This window comes from Rhinolophus hipposideros (assembly GCF_964194185.1).
Source record: "Rhinolophus hipposideros genome assembly, chromosome: 20".
Taxonomy (NCBI): Eukaryota; Metazoa; Chordata; class Mammalia; order Chiroptera; family Rhinolophidae; genus Rhinolophus; species Rhinolophus hipposideros.
In genome coordinates, this window is record NC_138066.1 from 39,141,232 (window position 1) to 39,163,505 (window position 22,274).

The 22,274-nt window shown below is 40.8% G+C and overlaps 1 long non-coding RNA gene across 9 annotated transcripts; it reads left to right on the forward strand.

Annotated features, from left to right (window-relative positions):
- The first annotated feature begins 22 nt into the window (after window positions 1–22).
- LOC308488145 lies at window positions 23–20,553 on the forward strand. Of its 9 annotated transcripts, none has more exons than XR_013991860.1 (6): window positions 23–76; window positions 337–412; window positions 786–939; window positions 8,942–9,083; window positions 11,199–11,318; window positions 17,052–20,553. It is a non-coding gene; the product is annotated as an uncharacterized lncRNA (long non-coding RNA). The 9 variants fall into 9 exon arrangements; XR_013991861.1 differs by lacking the exon at window positions 23–76 and adding an exon at window positions 2,677–3,069 and having other exon boundaries at window positions 110–412; XR_013991862.1 differs by lacking the exon at window positions 23–76 and having other exon boundaries at window positions 121–412.
- Window positions 20,554–22,274: the final 1,721 nt, after the last annotated feature.

A 22,274-nucleotide genomic window follows, 5' to 3' on the forward strand; every position in this document is an offset into this window, starting at 1 on the left:
TGCTGCGCGCGCGCCCGGCCGCGTCCCCGCAGGGCGCGTGCGGGCGCGGCGGCGGCGGCGGCGGCGGCCGCCAGGGGTGGGTGGGTGGGTGGGGCGGGGGCGCCATTTTGAACGGGAGCTGTTGGGGGCGGGGGCTGCATGACTGTATTTCTGGAGCGTCCGTGTCCGCCGCGCGACTCTCTCTCCAGGGCTGCTTTTTCGAATCTCCTCACAGCCGGCCATTTGCGCCTGACTTTGTAGCGAGGCCTTTGAGGGTTTAATCAGTGAGCCCCTGCTTATCTCTTTGCCCGCTGCTCTTTGCCCTTTAATGGTCTTTATTTGGCTTTATGCTTCCAGACCCACTGAAATTTGAAAATGTAAGAGCACCCAGCGCGGGTACTGGCCTGCCCCTCAGGAAGAGCAGTAAGGAATGGTGGGTTTTAAATTTAAATTCTGCGTGAATTCAGGCTGTTTTCTGTAGGCAGACTTGGTTTCCTAGCTGCTGGAAAGTCTCCCAAGTCGGCATATGTGGGTATTTAGCTTATGTATGTGTAGCCTGGAAAACTAGTTAATATTTTCTCCTAATTTGAAAGTGAATTGTGATTATTTGCATATTTTTATTTTTATATTATTTTATTATTAAATATTAGATTTATAAAGGTAATCTGTGTCTTTGACAATCTTTGTCATTCCCCAGTGTCGTTTCATTTTAGGCAGTATATGTAGTGGAGTTTGAATGAAATGTGCCCTAAATTTCTTTCTTTCTTTTTTTTTTTTTCAACCTCGATGTTGTTCACTTTCTACAGCACCATTTCCTCACTGGAAATTCAGAATCGGTCATCATCAGAATAGATGGCATCGTGCAAGAAGAGGGATTCTGCCAAATGGGTTCTCTGATGGTTTTATTGCCCTCGCTGTCTCATATTTCTCTTCATATTTACAAAAGATAAATGAGAAACGGTAGGATTTGTTATCTTTCATTTCTCACAATTAGAAAAAAATAGCTTTTCCCAGCATGAGGAAAGGAAAGAAAAAAAAAATTAGAAGAGCTGGGCCTGCTTAGCAATTTAAAATTAAGAATTAATACATGAGTAAGTGACCTGAAGATGGGCCAGAGACCGAAGGAAATACTCAGGCCAGTTTCGTAAACCCTCACACTGTACCCGAGAACCAGAGTGCTTTGTTGGACAAATCAGACGTTAACTAAATCACAGGTGGATCAGAGAGTTTATGAGGAAAGAACTGTTTGAATTCTGATCCACTGGTATTAACTTGCAAAGCGATAAAAAACAATTAGAATGGATGGGGAGTCAGGTTCTTGTCCTTTACATTTCTCTGCAAGTCACTCGCCTCGTCCCTTCACCTGTCTAAGCCCCTGTTTCTTTATTTGTAAAGTGAGAGGTGTAGTAATTAGATGAACTTAATGATTGTGTCTTACGTTTTTTGATACTTTGAATTTGAATCTATAAACCAAAGAGCTGTTATTCAACTAATTACCAAATCCAAAAGATGATGTTGGCTCTCAGTTCAGTGATTTGATATTATTTTCAAGGCCAGAGAATAATGCAAATGTATTTATACCTCAGGTTTGTTACTAGGAAAACTAAATTATAAGGGAAAATGTCTGTAATCCCTCCACCCAGGAGTAATATTTATCACCTAGGAAAGACGGGTCTGCTGGAGAGGTTCCTGTGTGTCAGTTTATGAGCTTGTCTACCCATAATAAGGAGCCCTTTGTATCCTCTCTCAAGTTGTATAAATGCAATAGAATGATGTGCACAGCCCTGCGGTGTCTACTAAAGAAATTGGAGGAGGTCCCGTCCTTAAGGTTCTTAGTGTCCAGCTGGAGAAGATTCTGAGACATTTCTCCAGGTCATCACATGTCTGCCCATCCCATCTGTGCCTTGCTCTGATAGTCAAGGTCGTTTTAGAAACAGTGGAGCTGATTCGGCATCACCTTCTGAGCAATCCTTGCAATGATAATTGTCCCGGTTTTTGCTGTCTCCCTTTTTCTGGTCACAGCTCCCCCCAGTTCATGCAGCCTTGGAAATATTGTCAGACAAGGTACCCTGCCTGCCCTCCCGAGAGGGAGCACAGAACCCAGGCAAGGACCTGTACCACCCCTGTTGGAGAAGATGTCACTGTGAAGCAGACAAAGGTGGTCTTCAGAGCGCCTTTGTACCCTTCCCTCTGCACCACCTCCTCTCTTTCCTAAGTTCTTTTAGCATTGGTAACCTAATATATCACTCTTCCCAGGAGTAAATGCAATTTAAGGAATACTGCCTGAGAGCAATGCCTAACCTAAGGAAACAAATCTCTAATTGCCAAATTTCAGAGCCTGACTTCTCTATTGTGAGCTATAAGTGGATAGCAGTCCTTATTCTTGCCCCTCCAATCATAACTCACAGGTTAGCCACCCCTGCCCTAAGGCCAGGCTTTCAGGGAGCCTTGTTGAAAACTTCATTTTACAGCCCCATCTTAGCCAGTTTTAGGGAGACAGTGTTGCCATCTGTTTGTTTTCTGTCAGAGAAACCTATTTCCCAAAATGATGGATCAGACTAGAGAACGGAACAAAATGGAGAAAGGATATGGAATTGTAAAAGAACAGAAGATCAGCTGATGCAATGCAGTAGTCAGGTTTTTTTTGTTGGGCTTATTTCTAGTATTAGTATTATTAAATAGGTTTTTTGTCTTTAGAGGATCATGGACAAACACCCGTAGTCACTGAAATCAATTCATTTGAAAATTCTGAGTGGGCAAGAGAGATGATAGAATCCTCCGTGGAAAGGAATGAATGTTGCTATGGAAACCAGACCATCCTTTAGTGCAAGCCCCAAAGCACTTGCCAGGCTGCCTAACCCTGCATACTAACGTGAATCCAGAGAGCTGCCTGCATCTCTGAAGAGAGATTATTTAGATATCAGCTGATGGACTTTTATGCATCCTGAGAAAAAGAAGTCAGAGTCTCCTGGGAGTAGCTGCACGTCCTAGAACATTAAGACACTCGAGGCCCACAAACCATAGCTGACTGGGATGACTATATTGGCTACCTGTGACAGCTTTCCAGAGGGCCCCTGAGAAAAAGTGCAGGTATGTCTTAAGGGGCAGGTTTCTCCTAAGGGCAAGTTTACCCGAGGGCTGTTTCTAGGGCAAGAAATATGTATAGCAGCGCTTTCCAAGAGAGGGAGAAGACATCTCTTGAGCAGAAGTGTGACCAGAATAGAGGGATAAGTTCAGTAATACTTGACGGAAGGTGTTCTGGGTATACTGTGCAACATTTAAACTTTATAAACTCAAATGTTGTCATGTGAGAATTAGAGAATTAGCATAGATACATAATGCATTCAGCACCTGACCCAGTGGTTACACAGCAGATATGACCACTACCAAGAGTACTATAACTAATACTAATAACACTTAACCAATTGTACAGTCTAACTCAGAGATGGGGAACTAGCTCCAAGTAAGATGTTTCTCAGAGTGAAATGATCTCTGCTTCTCCCAAGAGCACTTTGTACTTTCCATGCTGTACAAATAACATTATATTGACAAGAAGTGTTTTCCATTAAGAAAAAAAAAAAAAACGCTGAATCAATATCACCATAAGCAATTTATCTTTATTGAGTCACCACAGTTGAGTTTGATAAGCTTCCCCTGAACAGCTTTCATGATTTCAATTAAACCTCTTTCCTAATCATCCGTTTTGTATTTTTGAAAAAGTAAGTTGAGTTTTGCGTTATAAAATCAGTACAATATTTTCTTTCAATAGCTTAAAAGAAGTCACAACCCCACTTCTTGAATAGTCACCAATAAATTAGGTCTATTTTCTTTTAGTCCTCCCCTGTATATTCCCCATGCATGTTATTATTAAAAAAAAAAGTATGTATACAACATGTATATAAAAATGTATGTGTGTTTATATGGTTGTAATCCTTTAATAATTGAGTGTCATGTGGGTAGGGACTTTGTTTCATTCGTAGGCACGATGAATATCTTGGGAAAACAATGCATGTTCTCAGATTGTGAGGAGTGGAGGGATAAAGCCCTATTACTAGCCCCAATATTCCTTCTATAGGTACAAACAGAAGTAGGTAAAAACGATTTCTTTGCTGTTTCACCTTTTTATGCAGGTTGGGATGACTCAACCAATGTCCATAGTTGCTGGCAAAACAACGTTACATCTATGCCTTGGAAATTAGCAGAAGGACATGAATAGATAATTTATAGATGAAATAAAAATACTATTAAAAATTTGGAAAAAATGACAAGTAATCAAAGAAATGAAAATCGAACCAACATGAGGTTCTTTTTTTGGGGAGGGGAGTTATCAAATAAGCAAACGAAACACTAACAACCCTTTTTTTATTAACCCCAACCCCATGCCCCCACCCGGTTGGTCCGAACGCTTCCCTGGGTTAGGTTAGTTCTTGTTGGTCGCACGCAGCATTGGGGCAGGGCACATGTGCATTTTTCGCCGGGACTTGATGAGCTGTCACTGGAAGGTGAATCCGGCATTTCCAGAGCTTCCTGCGGTAGCTTAGGTATTGAGGGGCGGGCCTCCTCCCGCCAGGCTCTTATTGTCCTTTGCATTGGCCAGACATGTCGTCACTCACGAAACGTCGAGCTCACTGGTACGAAAGCTCCAAGAGGGCGGGTGATTGGTTGGTTGCTGTTCCCGCCCCCGCTCCAGTCACCAACCATCTTGCAGAGTGCAGCGGAACTGCTAAAGCCAGCGGTGAGGATGGCACTGATACGTAGGTGTGGCGCAGTTGCGTCGCTGGCTGGGGAGGAGGGACAGCAGTACTTAAGGTCTCGCTGGATTTCCGCACCGTCCGCTGGCGGGGAACCAGAGAGCAGCGGGTGGCCTGTGGAGAGGGGTTCGGCTCCTTTCCCTTCTCCCTCTGTAGGGCGGAGGCTGTGGGGATCCCAGGGCCCTCCGCTTTCCCAAGGGCTGTCAGGTCGAGGGGGAGCAGCCTGCTAGCCGGGCAGGAAAGGCTTTGGGAGGCTTTCCCCGGGGCCCGGCGCGCACCTCGCCCAGCCGCTCTCCGTACCCTGGAGGTCTTGCCTCTGATTCTCCCCGTTAGACAATTAGTGCTTGTGGCGGCGGAGAGTGAACGCGCCACGGAGGCGCCGGGCCGGCGGCGTCTTCCTCCGGAGACGCGCCTCTGGCGTGGCGGGTTTGGGTGCCTCTGGCAGATGAGTAGGAAGAGGAGGAAAAGGGAAGCAGGAGGGAGGACCTCGGAGGTGTATTACGTGTGTTTAGGAGGGCTAATCGAGCAGGAGTAGTCGCCTCGCAGGGCAGTTAAGTGGGAAGTACCTCCTCACAGCATGTTCCTTACGCTTTATTCTTCTCTGTGAGACAGGAAATCTCCATAGTGTTGTCGCCCGACCAGATTTTGAGTGCTGTGAGGCCCCGGATTCTCGTATACTTCCTACAGGCCTTTTCGGAAGGGTTAAAGCATGCCTCCTTGTTGGTTGCAGCAGTTCCCGTATACCTCATTTATGTACAGGATAAATGTGTTCCTTTTCTCGGGTCGTAGGAGGGCCTGGCGTGTGCTTGGACATCATTCGTGATGTTAAACTCCCGTAGGAGTCTTGGTTCTCCGAGGTAGGGCCTCCCCTCTGGGTGTGGTGACTTCCCCTCTGAGGCCACTAGCAGCAGGATGACAGATTGGCTGTCCCCGTCGCAGCTTCCCTCTGCTCTGCCCAGAGCAAGCTTTCCTTCGGTTAGCAGTTTAGAAGGGCAATTGTATTTGAAACAAGGATGTGTGATTTTTGTTCTTTTTGAAGAATCTTTGCAGACTTCCAGGAGCTTCGTCAGAGGCGAAGACTCAATTCTAGCGTTAAGTCGTTAATTAGAATGTCAAGCTCACCCGACGAATAGGCTGATGTGTTAAAAAGACTGAATTTCTGCAGAGCTAGTCTGTCTTTAATATTGCCTTCCTTTATAGAATCTATCCTGCACTCTATGAAAAATAAAATACTGAGCATTTATGCTGTTGGAAGTCAGTCAGTATAGTGATTACCTTTCGAGGGGTAATGATTGGGAAGGGGAACAAGGAGATCTGGGTCGCCCGTAATCCTCTTTTTGATTTGGTTCATGACATTTCATTAAGCTGTACAGTTATCTTGTGTGACGTGTTTATATCCATGTGTAAATTATGTTTCAATAGAAAGTTTCAAAACATTGGTTGAGAGTAAGGCGATGGTCAACCCTGGATACTATGGTATGGCCTCAACTTTTGCCTAGTTAATTTCTCGGATTGTAGTGCAGTTTCCCAGTGCTGTATTTCCTCACCTCTGAAAATTTTTAGTTTCTTTTCTGGGTATTGATATTGTCTGCTAGCCAAAGGCAGCTACTAAATTTCGAAGACATATTGCCATTTAACCTACTTTAAGGGCTTTGCTTCACATATGTAAAATAAACTGGTTTCTCTGCTTCATAAGTTTCGTTTCAAGAGAGTTTCGATGGGGCCCGGCCCCGTGGCTCAGGTGGTTGGAGCGCTGGCAGCCATCGTGAGCCGGGGCACAAGGCTCAAAAATAGGAGCATGGACCAGGGAGCTGTGTCCTACACAACTAGACTGAGAAACAACGGCTTGAACTGGAGTTGGGGTCAGGGGGCAGGGGAGAGGAGTGTTTAGATGAATTTATTGTGGCATTGTTTTCATACTTAAGGTGACTGAAGCCTGCCACCATAGTGGTAGCACTGAGACTGCGCTTCCACATATCCTACTTGGAAACTGCAGTGGAAAAAGAATTTTCAAAAGGTTTAGTTGAGTTTCCTTTTGAAAACAAGACACACTACTACTTATTGGCAAACTGTACTTAAAATTGTTCAAATTTTACTCGATGCCACCTCTAGTAAGAGACCTGTGTTTTATGTCGTTTGTATATCTCTGCAAAGAACAATTATTTGACTTGCCTTTTCATATAGCTAACAGAATTGAATGACAGTGGAATGTTTTTGAAAAACTGTTTCATCTCTGTTTGGGAAAGAAGAGATGCAGATTCTATGGTGGGTTTGGGTGGCGTAGGAAAAACCACCATCCTGTATAAATTGAAGCTGAGACATTTTGTGACTGCTTTCCCTACTATAGGCATGTTAACGACCTGTGACAAGACCAATTTACAATTTAGCATGTTCTACTTTTACATGCTGCTTATATTATTGTATATTTCTTTTTAAAAATCTTGTTCATCCCAACAGCGTAAACTTTTTGAGGACAAAAACCATGTAATATTTACTTCCCTAATTGCTCCCTGATAGCTGTAGCACATTCCTAGGTTTACAGAGGAGTCATATGAACACATGTAGGCTCAGCAGATTTAACCCTATCTGCTTGGCAAAAAAGAAAAAGATAATAGTGATTAAAACAGTGAGGGCAGTTATGCCCTCCGTTTCTCAGCATGTGTCCCAGCCTGAGCCTCAGATGGAGTCAGTCTTCATTCTGGCTTGCCTGTCTAAGTGGAAACATCTCTCCACACTGAGTATGCGCCTCGTCTTTAAAGATGCAGACTTTTACCCGCTTCACTCTGGCTCAAGCCAACTACTTGAACTGGTGTCCAACTGAAGAATCTGATTTGTTCCAACGCTGTAGAACAATCTGGCATGTAACTCTTCCTGGGAACCTGCACTGTGTTTTGTGGGCTGTTTAAGGGTTTTGCAAACACAGCTCTGACAGGACTTAATTTTTGCCTTAAGAACTGCTTCTGGATCCAAACTCCAGAGTGAGACTAGGCTCCCGAGGATGGCATGTGAATGTCAGTGTTCTGAATGTTGGAGTAGGCACAAGAACCAAATGCTCAACTTCCAATTTGGGCAGGAGCTTCAGAGGTTGCAACATTTGAAGAAGGAGGAAACCAGATGGAGAAAATGTTCATACCCACAATTTAAAAAATGTTGTTAATTCAAATAAAAATAGCATAATTGATAGATTTTTCTCCAATTATAAAAATAATTTATGTGCCTATAATTTCATACATATAGAAAAATATAAACAAGTTTTAAACTACTCCACTATTAAGATTTTGGTGAATATCTTTGTGAAATCATACACGCACTGTTTTCCTATTTATTTTGCATTAAACAAAAATGTTTGGACCTCTGTTTATGTCATTTCCTCTCTGTGGAATGCTTTCATGCCTCCTTCCTTAGCTCCCACCCCCTTTAGCTAATGCCAGCTCATTCTTTTGGTCTCAGTTTAAACTATTATTGCTCAGGGTCACCTTTCCTGACCCCTTGGACTGGTTTTCCCCTAAGTTTCCATAGCAACCAGAACTTTAACTCTCAGCACATTTGTCATTGCTTGCTCATTGTGTCTCTTCCTCCCAACACTAAGAGCAAGAATCATGTCTGTCTTATTCACCACTTTCCCCAGTGCCTGGCAAATGCCTGGCACATAGGAGATGCCCAGTACATAACTGGTGAACGAATTGAATACCCAGGAATCGTGTCCCTCAGTATCCACACCCTTGTGTAGTCCCCTTCCACAGTGATGCAGAGCTTGGCCACCTTGACTTGCTTTGCCAAGAGGACATCAGCAAATGTCATTCAAAGATTTGATAAGTGCTTGTGCCTTGGGGCTTGTCCTCTCGGCACACTGCCACCACCTTCAGAGGAAGCTCAATGCTCTCTGAGGATAAAAAGACCATCTGGAAAGAGAGAGGCCCAGCCCAGTTGCCAAGTGATTCAGTAGCTGAATGAAGCCACAAGAGGAAGCCCAGGCAACCCACAGAACTGTTTGTTGGGGAGGGAATCATTGTTCTAAGGCACTACATTTGGGGGCTTGAATAGTCTGATACAGGTCAACATCAAATTTTAATAATTGGGTAGTATTCCGTTATATAGCTATAGTTTTAACAACTTTCCATTATTGGATGATTAGGTTATTTGCAGCGGTTTGTTTTTGTAAATGATGCATCTTTAACATTTTTGCAAACATGTATTCTGTCTCCTTGCAGTTATCCCTGGAGGGGCACTTGCCATGTTGAAACTTGTGGACATTTTAAATGTGGACACACATTGCCAAACTGCTCTCCAAAAAGGTTGTGTCACCAACTATAAAAAGTGTTCATTTCTCTGAGGAATTTGCCAATGTAATAGGTAAAGAACACTGGCTTCTATCGGAATTTCTTTTATTATGAGTGAATATATTCAAACATCCATTGGCAATTTGTATTTGTTCTTCTGTGACTTGTTTTTAATATTGTTCAGCTGTTTTTGTGTTGGGATGTTTATCTGTCTCTTAGTGATTTAAAGAAGGACATCATCATGTGTCAGTTGTTTTCCAGCCTTCCAACTTTTTTTTTCTGCATTTTGCCATACAGGCGTTTAAAATTATCAGGTAGCCAAATTTACCATTTTGTTTTTCTTCTTTTGGTTTTAGTATCAATTTTAGAAACGTCTTCTCTGCTTCAGGATCATAAAAAATATTTACCAATATTTTCTCTGGCTAATTTCATGGGTTATTTTTATTTTATTTATAAGAACATTATTTCATCCATTTGAAGTTTATTTTGTTTTATGAGTAAGGTAAAGATTTCGTTATATTTGAATAGGCTGGTACTGGCCAATAGAACTTTCTATAATGATAGACATCTTCTTTGTCCTCGCTGTCAGGTTAAAACAAGGTATGACTAGAAGTGAAATTTGAAACTGAGCAGGCCCAGGTGATGGTGAGTCTTGACAGCCACGTTGGAGATATGGGTGTGAGAAGCCAAGGAGAGGTTTATTTTTATTATATTTTAAATATTTCAATAAAACACGTGTAAAGAAGTCATATGACCACATTTTGTGTTTTTGAGAGCTTTGATTAGAAAATGGTGAATGATTGAGAGAGGAAGAGTGGCTATGGTGAGATCATTGTGGCTTTTCAGTAATTGACACCAGAAAGGATGGTCTCTTGGATTAGGGTAACTTAGATATTTAGAAGGTTGAACTGATAAGATTTGGTAATGAGATTTTGGTAGTGAGAGAGTTGGGCATGTCAGGGATGCCTCCTAGGTCCCCAGCTTGTGGAATGAAGTCTCACTGCGGGGGTGGCAGGCTGAACGGGTGGAAGTCCTAAGTTTTTTGGGGTTTTTTGACATGCGCTTTATTGGCGCCTTTGAGGCATCTAACCAAAGATGTTGGGTAGAAGGTTGGATTCTGAGTCTGAAGCTCAGAAGAGAGATTTGGGTTGGGGTAATGTAAATTTGAGAATTGTTAGCACAATGATGGTCATGAAACCCCAGGAGTGAATGAGATTACCTAGCGGGGTGTAGAAAGAGGAGAATGGATGCGGCAGGATGTAGTCATGGGAACTCCATCGTGTAAGGGTCAACTGAATGCGGCTGAGCTCACTAAGGAGACTGAGAAGGTGCATCCATAAAAATTGAAGGAAAGTGGGAAGCCAGGGAAGAGTTGCAAGATGGGAGTGAGCAGTAGTGTCAGATATAGTCAAATGTATAACAACTGAAAAATGTTTGTTGGATTCATTCCTATGGTGATCACTGCTGACCTTGCTGAGACCAGATAAGGAACTGGTGAAGCAGAACTAAGGTGTTAATGAGTGAGGTGACAAAGCAGGTGCAGTGAATGCAGCTAAACTTCTTAGAAAAGTTTGACTTTGAAAGGGAAAATAGGGGGTGGTAGCCAGTGACGATGGGAGATCAAGGAAAGGTGTTTCTGTTTTTGTTTCTGTTTTGAGAGATGTGAAAGACTTGACTACGCATGCTAAGAAGAACAAGTTGGAGATATTTGGAAAGGCGGAGAGAATAACAATGGGGAGATTCCAGACAATGTGGGTAGATTGCATCCAGCATATAGGTGGATGGAATTGGCATCAGATAGTTCCCCCTTCTATTGTTCCAAAAGGGAGGGAGAAAAGCATGGGTGAAGATGTAGGAAGGTTTCTACATTGTGTCGTGTGAAGTGGAAGTCAGTCCCATTAATGGCTTCTGTTTGCTCTGAATTACACTGTAAGATCTTTTACTGAGAGGAAGAGAGAGGTGCAAGGTTGGAGGTTGGAGAGAGTAGAGGTTTGAGACACCTGTCATGATAAATGGGAGAGCAAGTTTACACATTGCTTTTTAAGTTATAAATCTTTGACTAGCAAGCTACTTTCTAAATTTAAAGTCCAAATGTTAAAGCTGTCCAAATGTTGGTTGAAATTATTTTGATTTGGATTGTTCAATCAGCAGAAGTCTTCATTAGAAATTATCCATCTTTTCAATTTAGATTTCAGTGTGGAGATGGTGGAAAATAAAAATATCAGCTTCACAATCTGGGATGTCAGTAGCCATTGCAAAATCACTTACTTTGTGATTTTACTGGAGACATTACTTCAAGGACAGTAAGGTAAGGGTTATCTAGTCTATAGCTTTGGAACCGTTCATGTTAAATGTGTCTAAAGATGGATGCTTGAAGCAAAACCTTGTGGTTCTCTGTTTTATTTGGACTATCAGTCATTCCTTCTCTTTTGATGGCCCACTACACTTACTGAAGAGGTTTCTTTTTGAGAAATGGTCCCTGCGTTCCTAGAAAAAGTACTTAGGCTTTAATGGCCTACATAAGAAACTCCTCTTAAAAAATAAATGGTTAGAAAATGGTTATTATGATGAATTTCATGTTTTGTTTGAAAGTTATATGTACCTTAGATGAAGTACGAGTTTTTGAAGAATTTCAGTAAAACCTTTTAAACCTGTTGAGAATATCTAAAAATAATGCCTCTGGAGAGAAAGAGATGAAAAAGATGGCTGAAACCCCAAATCCCAAATCCCAGCGTCTTGTGTGGTCACAGCCCCTCCCCGCTGCCCTACTATTGTGCAAGTACCTGAGTAGGCATGAGTATCCCAGGTCATTACTGGATTTTTTTTATCATTGGTTTCTTCAAGATAAGGGTTTTTTTGTGGTTTTGTTTTTGGTAGTATAGGATGGTTACGATCAAGATAAGGATTTTAATGTGTCCCCCCCACCCCGTTCAATCAATCTATTTGAGTTTCTTTCATTGGTTATATTTTGGATAAATGATATCTTACAGAATATTGCCTGTCAAGATATTCATAAACTAGTCACATTGTTTTTACACCCTGATTCTCATGTAGAATCATAACCATATGGCATCTACAAATTACTCTTTAGAATTTATTTGGAGTCATTTAATTTTGAAGTTTCTACTACTGATGGTGTTTTCATTGCATGCGTTTCATAGTACAGACATATTTTCAGTCTTTTCAGACCAAATACCCAAGTCAGCTGTCTCTTTGTATCTTATATCATTATTTTAGCTATTACCTTTAGCACTTAGCTCTAGTTATTTTCTCAGCTTATAGATTTTAGAATGTCTTTCCTCAAGATAGTGCACTCATTTTTTTTTTTTTTTACTTAGTGGAAAATTTAAAATAAATACAAAAAAAAAGAAAGGATACATAGCGAGCCCCCATATACCCATCATCCAACTTCAACAGTTATCAATTGACATTTTGCCCAGAGTATATTATAGCAAATCCCAGACATGAAGCCTTTAACTCATACATTCTTCAGTGTTTATTTCTAACTGATAAGGCCTTTTCTGTTTTTTTTTTAAACATAATCTCCGTGCCATATCATGCCTCCAAAATTAACAATAATTCTTGAATATTTAGTACCCAGTTCTTGTTTAAATTTTTCCAATTGTATCAAATATGTCCTTTCTACATTTGATTTTTTGCATTAGGATCAAAGTTCACACTTTGTATTTCACTGTTATGTCTCTTTAGTCTCTTATTCTACAACAGTTCCTTCCTCCCTTTTTTCTGTGCCTTTTTTTTTTGTTAAGTGTTTATCCCACATTCTTGATTTGGCTAATTATTGTGGTTTCATTTAACTTGTTTGCCTCTCTATGGATATCCTGTAAAACGGTAGTTTGTTTTAGGGGCTTAATTAGATTCTGGTTCATTTTGGGGGCAAGAATACTTTATAAGTGATGCTATGTACTTCCACTTAGGTATCACATCTTAACACAGAAGTGTGGTTGTCACACTTTTAGTGATAAGTGGGTTCAGACGGTCTCAACCTAATTCCCCCAAAATGAAGTTCCCCATTAACCTTTCACCTAATGGTTTTAGCATCCATTGAAGACTATTACCTAGATCCATTATTTCATTAGGAATTACAAAATGGTGGTTTTTATAGATCTTGTCATCCCTTCTGCGTTTATTAGCTAAAATTCTTCTAAACAGTGAATTCCCTTATTAAATAATTTGGTTTCTCTGAAATCTAGTTTGTACAAGAAAGGCAGGGAAAATGCTTAATTCTTTCCCTTTATTGATTTTCAGTGAAATGACTTGATGCCCTAGCGACTTCCATGAGGACTCTTAGGTGTTTATATTGCTGTGTTTAATCCATTGCAGACAATATTCTTTTTGAACTCAGAGTAGCCATTTGTCTTGGATTGGCACTTGCCATATTGGCCAAACCATTGTAATTCCTCCTGTATAAAAACTAGAAAACATGGGTTTGAACCACAGCTCTGCTGTGAGACCTTGGGAAAGTTAGGTAATCTTTTTCTGTCTCAATTTCCTTAACTGTAAGATGGAGGTAATACCCATTATGCTGGATCACTTGGCTTAAATGAGATTAATTTTGTAAAATGCTTAGTTTTACAAGCATTTTGGCTGGAAGGTAGCAGACACTCAGATGGAAGCCTGTATTTGTCTGGGTTCTCCAGAGAAACAAAACCAATAGGGTGGATGGATTTAAATATATGAAGAGATTTATTATAAGAAATTGGGTCACATGTTTACGGAGGCTGAGTATTCCCAGGGTCTGCAGTTGGCAAGCTGGTACTCAGGATTGTACGTTCCAATGCAAAGCAGGAGAAGACCAATGTCCCAGCTGCAAGACAGGCCGAGAGAGTGAGTTCTTTCTTCTTCCTCCTCTATGTTCTATTCGGGCCTTCAGTGGATTGGATGAGGCCCCTCGTCTTGGGGAAGGCAATCTGCTTTACTCAGTCTGCTGATTCAAATGTGAATGTCACCCAGAAACACCCTTAGGGACACACCCAGAGTAATGTTTAACCAAATATGTGGACACCCAGTGGCCCAGCCAAGTTGACACACGAAATTAACCTTTACAGGTCCCAATTGTCAGAGGTTTTACTTCATTCCCTGGCAGCATTCCTTTTGCCTATCCTATGCTTACTTGGCACATTAAATCACCAAGTAGAAATGCCTTTTTGTTCTCAGTCTTCTATTTATAACTAGTCTGATTTTACAGAATTTCAGTAACTATTCCTTTGACAGAGGGAAACTGGCTGTATTCTAGGACCCTAGGGTGGGTCATTTAGACTCATCACAAAATTAGCAAATGGGGCCCATTTGAAGAATGGACTTGCTATCTGTAGTAGGTCCAGGTGTCTCAGCCACAAGTAGTCTTGGATCCTGTCCCTATTTTTTCTGCCAACTTCCCAAAGGTCAGGCTGTCTTTTTTAATAAAAATTTTCTTTTTCAGCAGTATATTGAATATGACAGACTTACTGAAAGCTTTTAGCTCTCTATTAAGACACTTAACTGCGTGTGGGTTTCACTTGGATAGTCTGGAATTTGAACTGTTTGTGTGACTCCTTAGTGGATGATATTGTAGAGAATGCATAAAATGGTCCATTAATTCTCACATGGAAAGAGTTTTCTCTTTGATTGTAGGTTATTTTAATTTGTTAAATGGCAATATATTTATATGGTTTAAAATTCAAAAAGAAATAAAAGTATATAGTGAAAAGTCACTGGCTCATTCCAGTCCCCTACCGGCCCAGTCCGCCTCCTGTAGACAATGACTTTCACTTCTTGTATATCCGCCCGAAGATATTTTATGCAATACAAGCAGCTATAGATATATATCCCTCCCCCTTTAAAAAATGAATTGCAAGAGAACTGACTCTGGGTGGTGAACATGCAATGTGATATGTAGATGATGTAATACAGAATTGTACACCTGAATCTATGTAACTTTGCTGACAGTTGTCACCCCAATAAACTTTAATTAAAAAAAACAAAACAAATTACAGTATATGATTCATGTGTACATTTACCTTTTCTAGGTTCTTTTAGTTCAAAAGTGTAGTCAGTCTGATGCTAGGTCCTTTTGTTTCTCATGTGAGGATACATACAAATCAGAGTATAAAATAGGACCTAAATATTTATAAACCTTTATTTTTGTTAAGAATAGCAAAGGGATAATATGCCAGCTTCCACCCTGTCTGTTTTGCACTGGAGACTAATGATCTAAAGATCTCTTCAAATTTCTGGATAACCTGGTTTACTCAGTGATGATAAGAGTCCAGAGCTGCTGGTAGCGTTTTAATCTTTGAGGGGAGTTTTGGATGTTTTGCATTTAAAAAGAAATCTGTGCCATAACATGCATGACTTTGACTCACATGCAAGCCCCAAACATTCAGAAGCTGTAAGAGCTCCCATCTGCCCTAGTGGGAGGCAGTGGCTGAGTGGGCCGGGGATCATGGAGGGAAAGGACGGAGGGCCAGATTGGTTTTCCCTCCCAGACATAGTGGTGAAATCTCAAAGAAGGAACCTCATGGCGTCTCACTGCCCTTTCCTTAGCAGCAGCGCCCCTAATGCAGTGTCCCTACAAGTGGTGGCTTAAGCTGAGCACAAATACCTCCATTCACAGCAGGCCGTCCTGAGGCAGCTTATTGTACCTTCACTTCTATTGACTCGTTATCACGTTGACTTCCTGTACGTTTTGCCCACTGACCTCCAATCTGCTTATAGAGCTACATAAAACTAGTTAAACCTCTCTTTATGTCATAGCCCTTTAGATATTTGAAGAAAGCTGTCAGTCCCCGCAATGAGTCTTCTCTAGGTAAAATGTCCCCAGTGATAGCAATCATTTTTCTTAGGACATGGTATGTGATTCCTTTGCCATCCTATCATTCTTTGAATCCCTCCAGTTGGACTATGTGGGCTCTGGCCCTGACCATATAACATTCCCAGGATATTCTGACCGACATACACTCAAGCGTTACCCTACTGTTTGTTAGGTTCGATGTCAGTCCAGAATTTCACTAGTGAACATAGTGGATTTTCAAAAAAGAAAATAACAATTTTTTTAAATTATAAAAACAGAGCATGTTCATGGTATAAATATGCAAATAGTTCAGAATATCAAGTGAAGTGAAATATTTTAGGCCCATTCCTCAGAGTAAAACATTGCTAAGTTTCTTACCTCTCTTTCTAGAAATATAACTTTCTCTACCTATATAAGCAGTTACATGATTGTATTCATATTTAAGTTCTGAAGAGCATATCCTACATTCTGTTTTGCAATCTGCTTTCCCCCTTAGCACATCTCTGATGTTCTTCCATGTCAGTTCATCAGATCTGCCTTATTCTTGAATGCCAACTTACATTTAGTTTGAGCTTACTATGTGCCAGGCACAATACTAGGCATTGGGGATACATCAGAGAACAAGATAGAGATTCTGCCCTCTAATTGCTTACATTCTAGTTAGAGGCGATGGGTAATAAAGAACGTGCTAAATAAGTAAATGTGTAGTCACACGTGCTGAGTGCTGTATTTAAAAAGATTAAGGAGATGAGTTTGGAGAGGTCACGGGGCAGAAGTCATGCAGGACTTGCAGACCATCAATACTGACCCTGACCCCAAGACAGTGGGAGCTGTTGCAGGATTGTGATGGAAGAGTGACTTGATCTGATTTTCACTGACCGCTGGGTTGAGGATACACTTTAGGGGAGCTAAAGGAGGAGAGGAGACCAATTAGGAGGTTACGTCAGTAATCCAAGTGAGAAAAGACGGTGGTGAGATCAGGGTGGCTGTGGAGGTGGTGAGAGGTGGTCAGATTCTGAATGTGTTTTGATGGTAGAGCCAGTAGGATTTCCTAACGTGGAGTTGTGAGAATTGAGATAGAGAGAGAGAAAAATGGATGAGTTCAAGGTTTGTGGCCTGAGCAACTGGAAGGCTAGGGTTGCTATCAGCTGAGATAAGACTGTGGGTTGGGACAGGTTTTGGGGGAAGAGTGTAATATTTAATTATATGAATACAACATTGTAAACTGACTTTTGAATATTCTCTTTCAAGGATCTCCCCAGTGTTATGAACACAGCAGAGGTAACAGACAAGTTTGGCTTACATTCTCTTCGCCAGAAAAACTGGTGCATTCAGGCTACTTGTGCCCCATGAAGATAGGCTTTCAGAAGGCCTGGACTGCTCTCCAACAAGCTCAAAAACCGGAAGTAATTGTGAGCAATCCATTCCCTGAGCATCATGGCAAAATCAGCTGGCCTCTTCTTTGTGCATGGGCGTGTGTGTGAGGAGCCGAGCGTGGATGTGTGGCTGGGAGTGGGGGCAGCTTTCTCACACCGTGCATGTATAATGCTCTAAGAAAAGCAGTCAACATTTTAAGAAAAACCAGTGTTATGTTTTAAATGCTGCCTTCCATTTCAGTAGCTTTGATGATCGTTTCTACAGTTGATGGAGGAATCCTAAGGGCTTACCTGTGCACTCGCCAGAGTGGTCTTCATGGGGCAAAGGAGGAGGAGAGTGGGTGCGAGGACCGAGTTCAGTTGTGCAGCCCTGGCTCTGTTGTTTCTGCATAGCTGGTATCTATAAAAAGGAACTGTCCTTCTTTCCCATCACTGCCAGAGCTAGCAGCTCACTTTTCAGTACTTTAAAGCAAATGGTCCTCTAGAGAGAAAAGGCATTTGCTTACCATTGGTTTGAAGTTCACATTTGAACTTTTCCCTTAAGTTATATTCCAGCTTCGACTTCCGGGTTTATGTGCTTTATTTCAAGGAATCAGTGATCTTTTTCACTAGAATATCCAGATTCCATTAACAGTATAAAATTATCCAGTCCTCTCCTTATGCTAGCTCCTTCCGTCATTTGCCTCTTATTTGCCAAATGGAGATCATGTAGGGTAGCAACCCAGAATGAGGTGAAGGCTCTTTATTGGGGCCACACAGTCAAGCGAAGAGTCTGGGTAAAGGAAGCAAGGTGACAGTCATGTTTGAGTCCTTGTGTCACTGTCTCAGGTTTCAGGCTCCTGAGACTGCTACTCCCACTTTTTTACTCTGTGCTGAATGTTCTACGCTCAAAGCAGGAGGTTTGCTCCCGGGATGGAATCATCTCCATGTACAGTATCTTAGTATGACTTCTGGTTTTGGTTAGTTTCTGTTCCCAGAACTATACCTGTGAGTCCTGAGAATTTGTGAGAGAATCAAGCGGTTCATTTAGGGGACAGAATTCTGGGCAACTCCTGATATTACCCCCGAGCTGGTGGTAAATTTTGCTGTGAAAACTGTCTTGTCTAAGAAAAAGAAATGCATCCAAATTTGTATGGAGGAAGTAAAATTGTCATTATATGCAGATGTCATGATACTATATATACAGAACCCTACAGACTCCACCAAGAAACTAGTAGAGCTGATAAATGAATTTAGTAAAGTAGCAGGATACAAAATTAATATTGAGAAATCAGTTGCATTTGTATATACCAATAATAAAATATCAGAAAGAAAAATTAAGAAAACAGTCCCATTTACAATTGCTTCAAAGACTATAAAATACCTGGGAATAAATTTAACCAAAGAAATAAAAGAACTGTACTCAGAAAATTATAAGACACTGAAGAAAGAAATTAAAGAAGATATAAATAGATGGAAACACATACCATGTTCACGGATAGGAAGAATTAACATAGTTAAAATGTCCATACTGCCTAAGGCAATATACAAAGTCAATGCAATTCTTATCAAACTACCAAGGACGTTTTTCACAGAATTAGAACATATAATCCTAAAATTTATATGGAACCATAAAAGACCCCAGATAGCCTCGGCAATCTTGAGAAATAAGAACAAAGTGGGAGGTATAACGATACGTGACATCAAATTATATTACAAGGATACAGTAATCAAAACAGCATGGTACTGGCATAAAAACAGATACATAGATCAATGAAACAGAATAGACAGCCCAGAAATAAATCCATGCCTATATGGTCATTTAATCTATGACAATGGAAGCAAGAATTTATGGTGGGGTAAAGACAGTCTATTCAATAAATGGTGCTGGGAAACCTGGACAGACACACGCAAAAAAATGAAGCTGGACCACCTCCTTATACCATATACAAAAATAAATTCAAAATGGCTTAAAGACTTAAATATAAGATCTGAAACAATAAAATTCCTAGAAGAAAATATAGGAAGAAACTTTACAGACATTACCTGGAGTAAGATTTTTACTGATATATCCCCTTGGGCAAGGGAAGTAAGAGAAAAAAATAAACATGGGATTACATCAAACTAAGAAGTTTTTTCACAGCAAAGGAAACCATCAATAAAACAAAAAGATATCTTACTGAATGGGAAAAGATATTTGCCAATGATATATCTGATAAGGAGTTAATATCCCAAATTTATAAAAAAAAAACTCAACTCCAAAAAAATCAAACAACCCAATTAAAAAATGGGCAGAGAACATGAAGAGACATTTTTCTAAAAAAGACATACAAATGACAAACAGACATGAAAAAATGCTCAACCTCACTAACCATCAGAGAAATGCAAATAAAAACCACAATGAGATACCACCTCACTCCAGTCAAAATGACTATCATCAATAAGTCAACAAACAACAAGTGCTGGCATGGATGTGGAGAAAAGGGAATGCTTGTGCACTGTTGGTGGGATTGCAGATTGGTGCAGCCACTATGGAAAACAGTATGGAGTTATCTCAAAAATCTGAAAATGGAACTACCTTATGATCCAGCAATCCCACTCCTAGGTATCTATCCAGAGAAATCCAAAACTTTAATTCAAAAAATTTTATGCACTCCTATGTTTATTGCAACACTATACACAATAGGCCAAGACATGGAAACAACCGAAATGCCCATCAGTAGGTGACTGGATTAAGAAACTGGGGTACATTTATACAATGGAGTATTACGCAACCATAAAGAAGAAAGAAATCTTACCATTTGCAACAACATGGATGGACCTAGAGAACATTATGTTAAGTGAAATAAGTCAGATAGAGAAAGACAAATGCCATATGATCTCACTTATATGTGGAATCTAAAGAGAATAAATGAATGAACTAATCAGAAACAGTTTCAGAGACATAGAAGAAAAACTGATGGTTGCTAGATGGGAGCAGGGTTGGGGATAAGGGGGAATGTGAGGGGATTATAAAGCACAATTGGTAACCACAAGATGGCCACAGGGATACGAAAGTTAATTTGGGGAATGTAATCAATAATGTTGTAAAGATCTTGTAGGGTGTCCGATGGACACTTGTCTCATTAGGGAGACCACCTCAGGGAAGATGTAGATGCCTGATGACTGCACTGTACACCTGAAGCTGAAGCTGAGCAATAAGGAATGTCAACTACAAGTTTATATATATGTATATACACATATATATGTATATGTATATAGTTACAAGAAGCGGAGTACAGCATTACGAATGGCTGTGTACGATGTCAGAGGGATAGTGGATGGGGGGTGGGGGGTTGACACAGTGTGGGGGATATAAATGATAAATGTCTATTACATTGTTTTGTGCACCTGAAACTAATAAATATAAAATTAAAAAACAAAACAAAACAAAAAAAACTGTTTTGTCTAGACCGCTCTCCAAGGTGCTGACTCCCTTTTCTGATGACAGTCATGTCTTACCTGGAAACATGCTTTATGTTGTCAAAATGTAATGAAAATTAGGTGAGCTAGGGTCTCTCAGTGGTCTCAAGCTTGTTTGCCCAGACAGCTGTTGGCCAAATTTGTACCTAAGTGCTTCTACTACTTTACCTTTTAAAATTCCTTTAAAAAAATCTATTGAAATTACAGAAGAGGAGAATATAAGGTGAATTTTAGTGAAAGTAAACTTTATTTAGTGATAACAATGAAGTTGATATTATTAGGAAGAAATTTCATGCCACGATAAATATGGGTGCAATGCTTTTAAAAAAAATATTGACTTTAAAGAATGTTCATTGCAATACTGGCAACTAAGTCCAGATTTGCTTGTTTAACCATGGCATGATTCCTGAGCAATATTGAGATTCCATCCTAAAATGGATGTGACTGTGTCTTATACTTCTGTATTCATGCTTGGTACAGTGTACTTAGTACAGTGCTAGGGTTCATCGAATACTTGTTGATGGGTTGAACAATAAAGAGCTTGCTTTGGAAGGAAGAGAGGACAGCCATGTGCTTCTGAATGTCTTGAACTGCTTTAAAATCCCTTTCCCTTTCCATCTTAGCAGACTTTCTATTGAAAACCCCCAGGGCACTTGTACAAAAGACAACCACAGGGGTGCTGTCCTGGCCCTATGCCTTTAGCAGTACTCCTCACTGGCATGACACTTTCAAATACAGTCTTTCTCTTTCAATGGTTTTTGGAGCTGGTGAGTTGGGGGTAATTGGGGACTCTTCATTGTAGTGGCTTTGAGCAGACATTGGGTCCCCGAAAGCCATGTTCACATCTCAGCTGTGTCCTTCACTAGCAGCTGGCCTCTGGCCAGTTACTCTTAGCCGCCTTGTCTCTGAGTTTCAGTTTGCATACCTGTTAAATGGGAATAATACTTACTTCATAGGGTTGTGAAGATTAAATGTCTCAGACCTGTGTGCCTTGCTCTGGGGTTTCCCTGAGGCTCTCTTGATACCCAAGTGTAAACAGCAGTGCTGGCCACAAACTGATCAGCATTATTTACAGAAGAAGTGAAGTAGGATGGGGGAAGAGGGCTATGTTTAATCTCCTACTCAGTTCACCTAATCCTGCTGAATGCTGTCTGCCCTTTTCTAACCATGGTATGTGCTAATAAGACCAGCATTCCTTTTTGGAATGCTTGTCCAAAAAAGCATATTGTTATATCCCACGCTTCCTTTTTTTTCCTTCATTTTTTAAGTTCTGTGGTATTTGGTATATTCACAGTTGTGCAACCATCACTACTAATTTTCAACTATTTTCATCACCCTAGAAAGAAACTCTAGATCCATTAGCATCCATTCTCCATTCCTCCCTTACTCTAGGCCCCTGGCAATCACTAATCCACTTTCTGTTTCTATGGATTTGCCTCTTTTGTGCAGGTGAGAGGCTTGGGGGGCTGGTGGGTGCTTCAGGAAGTGCTGAGGTGCTGTTGGCCTGACCACAGTGTCAGTTCAGAGGCATCAGTCAGTTACAGACGAGGCCGAGCCCCAGGGAAGACTGCCCCTTAGGTAGGCTACCGTGAAGTTTGTTATCTCAAGAGGGAGAGGAATGCTACTAATAATATAGTAGTAATAATTTCTCAGGGAC